This window comes from Macaca mulatta, chromosome 20, assembly GCF_049350105.2.
Source record: "Macaca mulatta isolate MMU2019108-1 chromosome 20, T2T-MMU8v2.0, whole genome shotgun sequence".
NCBI classification, from domain to species: domain Eukaryota; kingdom Metazoa; phylum Chordata; class Mammalia; order Primates; family Cercopithecidae; genus Macaca; species Macaca mulatta.
Window position 1 is genome coordinate 23,000,942 of NC_133425.1, and position 9,297 is coordinate 23,010,238.

Sequence of the window (9,297 nt, forward strand, 5' to 3'; positions counted from 1 at the left end):
AAGTTGTGACCAGAGTCTTGCTCTGTCGCCCAGGTTGGAGTCAGGTGACGCAATCTCGGCTCACCGCAACCTCCGCCTCCCGGGTTCAAGCGAGTCTCTTGCCTCAGCCTCCAGAGTAGCTAGGATTACAGGCGCGTGCCACTACGCCCGGCTACTTTTTGTATTATTAGTAGAGACGGGGTTTCACCATGTTGGCCAGGCTGGCCTCGAACTCCCAACCTCAGGTGATCCGCCCGCCTCGGCCTCCCAAAGTGCTGGGATCACAGGCGTGAGTCACCTCGTCCGGCCTAATTAGTTTCTTGATGATGTGTTTTTAGGTGCAGACCTTTTAAAGTTTGATTAAGTTCCTTATCACCTTTTTTTTAATGGATCATGCTTTTGGTGTTACAACTGAGAAATCTGTGCATAACCCATAGTCATAAACAATTTCTCAGCCTGGGCAACATAGGAAGACCCCGTCTCTGCAAAAAATTTAAAAATTAGCCGGGTGTGGTGGCGTGCGCCTGTAGTCTCAGCTACTCAAGAAGCTGGGGTGAGAGGATTGCCTGAGCCCAAGAGGTCGAGGCTGCAGTGAGCTGTGATCATGCCATTGCACTCCAGCCTGGGTGACAGAGCGAGACTCTGTCTCGAAAAGAAAAGAAAAGAAGAAAAGGTAGGGGGAGGTATGAGGGTATTCTTTAGGTTCTAAAGTTTTATGTTATTTCAAGAGTGGGACGAACCCAAGGGGGAGAACAAGATGTCATCCTTGGAAACCCTACAGGGGAGTTTTCCAGGGTGGCCTGTCGTTGGGGTATGAGTGGCTGGCTGCCATCTCCATGCCTGATAGCCACTGGTTTTTCATTGGCATCTCCATTGGTTTGTCTCATTCTTCTGGGTTGAGTAGGTTTTAACTGGGGTAACCCTTCTGCTAGGAGTCCCAATTATTTGGGGGGAGGGGAGAGAAGGGAAGGAGACAGGAGGGGAGCAATGCGGGGAGGGGAGAGGAGGGGAGGCGAGGGGAGCAATCTGATAGTGTAAGTCCTCTTACTTTGTTCTTGTTAAAAATTTAGGCGGGGTACAGTGGCTCACGCCTGTAATCCCAGCACTTTGTTAGGCGGAGGCGGGCGGATCACAAGATCAGGAGTTTGAGATCAGCCTGACCAACATGTCAAACCCCGTCTCTACTAATAATGCAAAAATTAGCTGGGCATGGTGGCATGCACCTGTAATCCCAGCCACTCAGGAGGCAGAGGCAGGAGAATCGCTTGAACCTGGAAGGCGGAGGTTACAGTGAGCCGAGATCCGCCACTGCATTCCAGCCTGCGCAACAGAGCCAGACTCCATCTCAAAAAAAAAAAAAAAAAAAAAAAAAAATCCTGCTGGAATTTTGATAGGGATTATGTTGAATTGTTGAACTGATGGATTAATTTTAGGAGAATTCCCATCGTGACACTATTGACTCTTCCAATCCATAACGTGAAACGCCTCTTCATTTATTTAGATTGGAATTTTTTAGCCTTGGCACTATTGAGGCCAGATAATTTTTGGTTATGGGGGCTGTCCTATGCATTGTAGGATATTTCGCAGCATCCCTGGCTGCTACCCATTGGGGGCAACATCCTCTCCTCCAAGTTGTGACAACCAAAAATCTGTCCACACAGTGCCAAGTGTCCCCTAGTGGGAACCACCCCTGGGAATTTAGATCTGATTTAGATTTTCTTTAATTTCTCTCAGCAATATTTTGTAGTTTTCATTGTATAATACAAGTCTTGCACTTATTTTATTTATTTGTAAGTATTTCCTTTGCCGGGCACAGTGGCTCGTACCTGTAATCCCAGCACTTTGGGAGGCCGAGGCAGGTGGATCACAAGGTCAGGAGTTCAACAGGAGACCAGCCTGCCCAACATGGTGAAACCCCATCTCTACTGAAAATACAAAAATAGCCTGGTGTGGTGGTGTGTACCTGTAATCCCAGCTACTCAGGAGGCTGAGGCAGGAAAACTGCTTGAACCCGGGAGGCAGAGGTTGCAGTGAGCAAAGATTGTGCCACTGTAATCCAGCCTGGGTGACAGAGTGAGACTCCGTCTCAAAAAATAAATAAATAAAATAAAATAAGTGTTTCCTTTTAATGCTACTGTGAATGGAATTTTCTTAATTTTCATAGTTTCTTGTTACAGAAAAACGACTTTTTTGTGTGTGTGTGTGTGTGTGTGACAGAGTCTTGCTTTGTCACACAGGCTGGAGTACAGCAGGGCAATCTCAGCTCACTGCAACCTCCGTCTCCCAGATTCAAGCAATTCTCCCGCCTCAGCCTTCCAAGTAGCTGGAATCACAGGCATGCGCCACCAAGCCCGGCTAATTTTGTATTTTTAGTAGAGACGGGGTTTTGCCATGTTGGTCAGGCTGGTCTCAAACTTCTGACCTCAGGTGATCTGCCTACCTGGGCCTCCCAAAGTGCTGGGATTACAGTCATGAGCCACGGTTCCCAGCCTGAATCAGTTGTTAATAATGAGTTTAACTATATAACAAACCTGCACTTGTACCCCTAACCCTAAAAGTTTAAAAATACATGGGCCTTTATTAAAAATTGTCCATTTTGGGCTGGGCGCAGTGACTCACGCCTGTAATCTCAGCACTTTGGGATGCCGAGGCAGGCAGATTACTAGCTCAGGAGTTCGAGATCAGCCAACATGGTGAAACACTGTCTCTACTAAAAATACAAAAAATTAGCCGTTTAGCTGGGTGTGGTGGCGGACACCTGTAATCTCATCTACTTGAGAGGCTGAGGCAGGAGAATTGCTTGAACCCAGGAGGCAGAGGTTGCAGTAGGTGGAGATCGAGCCATTGTACTCCAGCCTGGGCGACAGAGCAAGACTCTATCTCAAAAAAAAAAAAAAAAAAAAAAAAAAAAAAAATATATATATATATATATATATATATATATATATATATGGTCGGTTTTGAGGCCAGACACGGTGGCTCACACCTGTAATCCTAGCACTTTGGGAGGCCGAATCACTTGAGGTCAGGAGTTCAAGACCAGGCTGGCCAACAGGGTGAAACCTCATCTCTACTAAAAATACAGAAATTAGCCGAGCATAGTGGTGGGCGCCTGTAATCCCAGCTACTTGGGAGACTGAGGCAGGAGAATCGCTTGAATCCGGGAGGTGGAGGTTGCAGTGAGGTGAGATCGCACCATTGCACTGCAGCCTGGGAGACAGAGGAAGACTTTGTCTAAAAAAAAGAAAGTCTATTTTATGTGATATTAACATAGCCACTCCAGCTTTCTGGATGATTACTACTTGCATGGCGAATTTTTTTTTTTGTAGTCCCAGCTGCTAGGGAGGCTGAGGCAGGATCACTTAAGCCTGGGAAGCAAAGGTTGGAGGGAGCCGTGATTGTACCACTGCACTCCAGCCAGGGCAACAGAGCAAGACTCCATCTCAAAAATAATTGTCCATTTCATCCAAGTTGTATTTGTTGGTATAAAATTGTTCAAAGGATTCTCATATGGTCTTTTCTCATCCGTAGAATTATGGTGACGTCTGCCTGTTCTTTTCTGACGTTGGTAATTTTTTTTTCCCTTGGTCAGTCTGCTGAAATTTGTGAATTCTGTTGCTCTTTTAAAAGAACCAGCTGCAGGCCGGGTGCGGTGGCTCACGCCTATAATCCCAGCACTTTAGGAGGCCGATACGGGCAGATAATCTGAGGTCAGGAGTTCAAGACCAGCCTGGCCAACATGGTGAAACCCTGTCCCTACTAAAAATACAAAAAGTAGCCAGCCATGGTGGTGGGTGCCTGTAATCCTAGCTACTTGGGAGGCTAAGGCAGGAGAATTGCTTGAACCTGGGAGGCAGAGGTTGCAGTGAGCCAAGATCAGGCCACTGTACTCTAGCCTGGGTGACAGAGCAAGACTCTGTCTCAAAAAAACAAAACAAAATAAAACAAAACAAAAGAACCAACTTTGACTTTGTTAATTTTTTTCTATTCAACTTTAATTTTTTTTCTATTTTTCATTTTCTATTATTGATCTCTGTGCTAATCAGTTTCTTTTCTTTCTTTGAATTTAGTTTGCTCTTTGGTGTATTAAAGTAGAATCTTAGGTTACTGATTTGAAATACTTTCTTTTCTCATATAAACATCTAAAATTACTAATTTTTCCCTCATAGTCTAATGGCTAGGAAAAAATAAAAACAAAAAATAAAATGATAAAGCAAGACACTGTCTCTACAAAAAACTTAAAAAAAATTATCTAGCCATGGTGGTTTGCACCTGTAGTCTCAGCTACTCAAAAGCCTGAGAGGCCAGAGATCATTTGAGCCCAGGAATCCGAGGCTGCAGTGAGCTATAACAGTGACACTGCACTCCAGCCTGGGTGACAGCGTGAGAGCATCTCTAAAAAAACTTTCCTCTGAGGCCGGTCGCGGTGGCTCATGCCTGTAATCCTAGCGCTTTGGGAGGCCGAAGCGGGTGGATCACCTGAGGTCAGGAGTTCATGACCAGCCTGACCAATATGGTGAAACCCTGTCTCTACTAAAAACACAAAAACTAGCCGGCCATGGTGGTGGGCGCCTGTAGTCCCATCTATTCAGGAGGCTGAGACTGGAGAATCACTTGAACCCGGAGGCGGAGGTTGCAGTGAGCCAAGATCATGCATGCCATTGCAGTGACAAAGCAAGACTCCATTAAAAAAAAAAAAAAAAATCCTCTGAGGCATTGCTCTAGCTGTAATTCATAAATTTTGATGTTTTCATTTTTGTTTGATTCTGAATGTTTTTAAATTTTTCTTGTGACTCATTTAACCCATGGGTTATTTAGAAGCATGTTAATTTCCAAATAGCTGGGTATTTCTTGGATTTCCTGTTGTTGATTTCTAATTCAATTCCATGTGATTAGAAAACATACTTGGTATGATTTATATGCTTTTTTTTTTTTTTTTTTTTTTTTTGAGACAGAGTCTCAGTCCGTCTCTGGACCGGAGTGCAGTGACACGATCTTGGCTCACTGCAACCTCCACCTCTCAGGTTCAAGCTATTCTCCTGCCTCAGCCTCTCAAGTAGCTGGGACTACAGGCACCTGCCACTAAACTTGGCTAATTTTTTTTTTTTTTTGAGACGGAGTCTTGCTCTGTTGCCCAGGCTGGAGTGCAGTGGCACGATATCGGCTCACTGCAAGCTCCGCATCCTGGGTTCAGGCCGTTCTCCTGCCTCAGCCTCCCGAGTAGCTGCGACTACAGGCACCCGCCACCATGCCCGGCTAATTTTTTGTATTTTTAGCAGAGACAGGGTTTCATCATGTTAGCCAGAATGGTCTCAATCTTCTGACCTCATGATCCGCCCGCTTCGGCCTCCCAGAGTGCTGAGATTACAGGTGTGAGCCACCGTGCCCGGCTGGTTTATGTTCTTTTTTTGTAGAGATGGCATCATGCTTTGCTGCCAAGGTTGGTTTCAAAATCCCCCAGGGATTCAAGCAATCCCGTCTCAGCCTCCCAAGGTGCTGAGATTGCAGGCATGAGCCACCGTGCCCAGCCCTTAAATTCTTTTAAATTTATTGAGACTTGTTTAATGGCCTAGCATTGGTCTATCCTGAAGACTGTTCCATGTGCACTTGAAAATATGTATCTGCAGTCATTGGGTGGAGTGTGGTATATATTTTAGCTACATTAATAGTGTTGTTCAACTATTTTATATCCTTGCTGATTTTCTATATAGTTGTTCTGTCATTACTGAAGGTAAGGTATTGAAATCTCCAATTATTATTATTTTTGAGAGAGTCTTGCTCTGTCATCCAGGCTGGAGTGCAATGGTGTGATCTTGGCTCACCGCTACCTCCGCCTCCCGGATTCAAGTTATTCTCCTGCCTCAGCCTCCCGAGTAGCTGGGATTACAGGCATGCACCACCACACCCGGCTAATTTTGTATTTTTAGTAGAGAGGGTTTCTCAATGTTGGTCAGACTGGTCGTGAACTCCCAACCTCAGGTGATTCACCCATCTCAGCCTCCCAAAATGCTAGGATTACAGGCATGAGCCACTGTGACTGGCCTCCAATTATGATTGAATTGTCAATTTTTACACTTGATTGTATTACTTTTTGCATTAGGTATTTTGGGGCTTTGATGTGAGGTGCATATACATTTTATAATTTTATGTCTTCCTGGTATATTGATCTTTTATCAGTATTAAATGTTTTTTGTCTCTAGTAATACTTCTGTCTTAAAGTCTATCTTTGTGCCAGGTGCAGTGGTTCACACCTGTAATCCCAGCCTTTTGGGAGGCCAAATCACTTGAGGTCAGGAGTTCAAGACCAGCCTGGCCAATATGGTGAAACCTTGTTTCTACTAAAAATACAAAAATTAGCCAGGCATGGTGGTGGGTGCCTGTAATCCCAGCTACTTGGGAGGCTGAGGCAGGAGAATCGCTTGAATCCAGGAGGTGGAGGTTGCAGTGAGGTGAGAACACACCACTGCACTGCAGCCTGGAAGACAGAGCAAGACTTTGTCTCAAAAAAAAAAAAAAAAAAAAGCTATTTTGTGTGTGATATTAACATAGCCACTCCAGCTTTCTTATGATTACTACTTGCATGGCTAATTTTTTATCCTTTACTTCTAACTGATTTGTGAACCTAAGTGTAACTTTTGCAGACAGCATAGAGTTGGCATTTGGTGGTGGTGGTGTTTTCAATCCAGTATGAAAGTTTCCGCCTTTTTGGAGACAGGGTCTAGCTCTGCCACCCAGGCTGGATTGCAGTGATGTCATCTTGTCTCACCACTGCCTCCTCTGCAACCTCTGCCTCCTGGGCTCAAGCCAACATCCCACCTCAGCCTCCGGAGTAGCTGGGACTACAGGCACATGCCACCATTCCCAGGTAATTTTCTGTAGAGACAGGGGTTTCACTATGTTGCCCAGGGTGGTCTCAAACTCCTGGGCTCAAGCGATCCTCCCATCTCAGCTTCCCAAAGTGCTGGGATTACAGGCTCAGGCCACCACGTGGTTTCCTCACAGCCTTTTGAGTTAAGGCAGGTAGTATTTCTATTTCCAAAAGAGGAAACTGAAGCTGAGATGAGGCTATGCTGTAGAGAAACTTGAATGCTAGGGCAATTGATTTTACTTAATCCAAAAAGATATGCAGTACTAATTATATATGATTAGAGATGTAGTACGGTCAGGCTAGGCATGGTGGCTCATGCCTGTAATCCCAGCACTTTGAGAGGTCAGGAGTCCAAGACTAGCCTGGGCAACATGGTGAGGCCCTTATCTCTACCAAAATTTAAAACTTCGTCAGGTGTGGCAGCATGCATCTATCTGTAGTCTTAGCTACTTGGGAGGCCAAACTGGGAGGATCCCTAGAGCCCAGGAGCTTGAGGCTGCAGTGAGCTATGACCACGCCACTGCACTCCAGCATGTCTCTTAAGAAAAACTGGTCATGTAAAGAAGGCACAAGAAGAACACCATGTGACAATGAAAGCAAAGGCTGGAGTTACGCAGCTGCAGGCTAAGGAAGTCAAAGATGGTGGAAGCCAGCAACCACCAAGAGGGAGAACCATGGCCCCAATATTAGACTCCCACCCTGCAGAACTCAGACAACACATCTGTTGACTTAAACCACCCAGCTTGCGGTACATTGTCATAGCAGTTCTAATGAACGAATACAGAGAAAAGTAAACATTTTGACTGTTACTTTGGGTTTGCTTATTGCAGCTGATCCTGATCTTAACAAAGGGTATGGTCAGATTTTTTTTTGTTTTTTGAGATGGAGTCTTGCTCTGTTGCCCAGGCTGGAGTGCAGTGGCATGATCTCGGCTCACTGCAAGTCCACCTTCTGGGTTCAAGCAATTTCCAGCTGATTTTTGTACTTTTAGTAGACGGGGTTTCACCATGTTGGCCAGGCTGGTCTCGAACTCCTAACCTCGTGATCCTTCGCCTTGACCTCCCAAACTGCTAGGATTACAGGCGTGAGCCACCACACCCAGCTGGTATGGTCAGATTTTATTATCAACCTTTTCTGCTGCCTATAAAAATATTCATAAGTTATCAGTATTCTTAGCACAATTTCTGTGGTTTTATGAGGAGAGGCTGTGAAATGAACAGTGATGAAATGGAAGTCACCACTGTTACAATGGTTAAAAAAATCTCAGATGTGAAGGTGATTTGAGAAATAGCACCTAAATTTATAGACTATCTATTGTATCTGCTATTTTGTACACCTCATTAAATTCTCACCAAAATGTGTGAAGTAGACTTCTAACATTTTTACCATTTACAGATATAAAAACTGAGACCCAGAGACCCAGAGACCCAGGTGGCAAAAAACTAGAAATTGAACCTGGCTCCCCAGCCCATACTTGGTTCACTCTAGCGCACAGGGCTGCCAGAATCGAGACAAGGGAGGGTTGCCCGGGAAAAGTCCAGTCTGCTTGGGTACCTGGGAATGCTGCCAGTGGGAGGGAGAGGATACAAGAAACTATGAGGGAATTGCTACCGAGTTTTAACATGCAGCACTTTCAACACATAATGCTTGATTTGTACCATATGAGCTCAGGGAAGAGAGTGGGGTTACGTTTCTAAGTAATTCATACTGATAATGGCATTATCTCCAAGCTATCTATAGTGTTACATGAAAAGAACAAAACACAGAACAGTATACTATTTTCTTGAACATGCCTAGAATCAGTCTGAAAAGACAGAGGAGGGTGGTAACTGGGTGGGAAGAATTTTCACCTTTCGTAATTTTGAATCATGTCAATGTCTTTGTCTTAAAAAAAGCCAACACTGAGCATAAAAAATAAGGTTTTATTTTCAGCTTAGATTTTAGAAAGCTCAAATAAAATTGAAAGAAATTTTATAATTCCATGACCCAAAGATTACCACTGTAACATGTGCACACAAACATCTTGGTGCATCACTTGGCTTTAAAACAAACTGGGGGTCAGGACATGGTGACTCATGCCTGTAATCCCAGCACTTTGGGAGGTCAAGGCAGGAGGAACGCTTGAGCCCAGGAGACCAGCCTGGGCAACACAAGAGATCCAGTCTTTACCAAAAACTGAAACATTAGCTGGGCGTGGTAGCATGTACCTGTAGTCCCAGCTACTCCAGAGGCTGAAGGCAGAGGATCGCCTGAGCACAGGAATTCAACGCTACATTGAGTACAATCGTGCCACTGCACTCCAGCCTGGGCAATAGAGCAAAGCTCTGTCTCAAGAAAACCAACCAACCCACTTTCACACTCTTGACGCTGGGTAAGCATCTTCTATAATGGGTATATTTAAAGGATTTGGGATTAATATTGTAGTAGGCAAGCACTATTTGTATTCTAGA